The sequence below is a fragment of the Antrostomus carolinensis genome, unplaced genomic scaffold (assembly GCF_000700745.2).
Source record: "Antrostomus carolinensis isolate BGI_N321 unplaced genomic scaffold, ASM70074v2 scaffold34954, whole genome shotgun sequence".
Taxonomy (NCBI): Eukaryota; Metazoa; Chordata; class Aves; order Caprimulgiformes; family Caprimulgidae; genus Antrostomus; species Antrostomus carolinensis.
Window position 1 is genome coordinate 8463 of NW_010312022.1, and position 1638 is coordinate 10100.

Below are 1638 nucleotides of genomic sequence, written 5' to 3' on the forward strand. Positions count from 1 at the left end.
AGAGAAGCTGTGGCTGCTCCTCCCTGGAAGTGTTGAAGGCCAGGTTGGATGAGGCTTTGAGCAACCTGGTGATTTGAAAGAAGGTTCATCAAAGGGGAAAGGCAGATGCTTTACCAACACAGAATTGTTGTCTTCCCAACTACTTGTCTCCTGCTTGATGTTCTCTTGGCTCCCTGGTGGTTTCTGTAGCATTTACACTATTCTCAACTATATTTTGGCCATTTTTCATGAGCAAATCAAGCGGAGAAGTCACCTTCCAAACATCCTACCAACCAACTTCCTGAGATGATTGAACAACTTTATTTGTCTTTCCTTCTGCTGGGTTTGCCTTGGTAGTCTTCTTTGAGTGCTCTTCCCAAGACCATATCAGATGGTGTTTTGGAGTTGCAATGGACTGGTCTACAATGCTGGTGTTCCATCACTTGCCATGAACTTCTGGACACTACCAGAAGTGGGAGGAGAACTTTCTCGCCCCATGGCACAGACATCTCTGATATAATGGACCTTCAGGACCTAACCTTCCCTCTTGGGACAGCAGGCATTCAATGCATGCCATGATGTCCACTAGTGAAGCAATACCCTATGAAGAGACTAATAAATAATTTGATTAAGCAACAACCTGATTAATTAATGATCATTATCCACCTGCAATCTGATTTTGCACGTGATGAAACACAACGGTCAAGGTGTCACTCTTGAATCTTGTGAATCCCACCCTACTGCTGCTGAGTTAGTTTCACCACCTTTCCCTCCTCATAGTTCTTCACACCAGGGTGCAAATGTTTCCCTTCTTACCCTCATACATGAAGTTTTTTGGACATATCCCTGATGGAGAGTCCAAGAAGTTGTCCAAGGGCATCTCATGTGGTTGAGTGCCCAGGTCAACATCACAGAATCACAGAATTGTAGTGGTTGGAAAAGACCTTTAAGATCACCAAGTCCAACCATAAACCCAACACCATCAATTCCACCTCTAACCATGTCCCTGAGCACCTCGTCTACCCATCTTAATGTTGGCACCAAATCCCACACCCATGGGATGACCAGCTCCTTGGTTGGATATCCATCTTCCAAGGCTTCTTACATTCAGGGAAGATCTCCTTAGCCCAGATCAGAGATGACTAGGTCAAGGAGGACCTCCTTGGCCCAGGAGTAATGGAACACTTGGTCTCTTTGGGAGGCTGGTCCTAAATTTTGGTGCCACCACCTCTCTCAGGCTGAGCAAAGATGGAATTGGTACCACTTTCTCCTTATGGTTGGAGAAGAAGAAACCCTTCAGCTCCTCTTCTGTCACTGAGGACATGACGTTTTGCTCTTGTCTACTCTGTACATAGACCATGGGTCATCTGGCCTCAGTGTAGACCTTGGCACATGTCCAGCTACCTCTATGCTTCCTCACCATGCCAGACAACTCCTCATCTCCCAGTACATGGTTGAAATTTATCTCCAGCTCCCTGCTCTGGGTCCAAGGTGGGAGAGCATCACTGCTGTGTGCCCTGGGGGTGCACGGGGTGACCCGGGGTGCATGGCTGGGTGCCAGGGGCTGGTAGACCTGGAGGGTCAAAGGATCTCAGATCTACTGCAGTCACAGAATCCCAGAGTGGTGGGGGTGGGAGGGGCCCCAGGAGGGCCACCAGG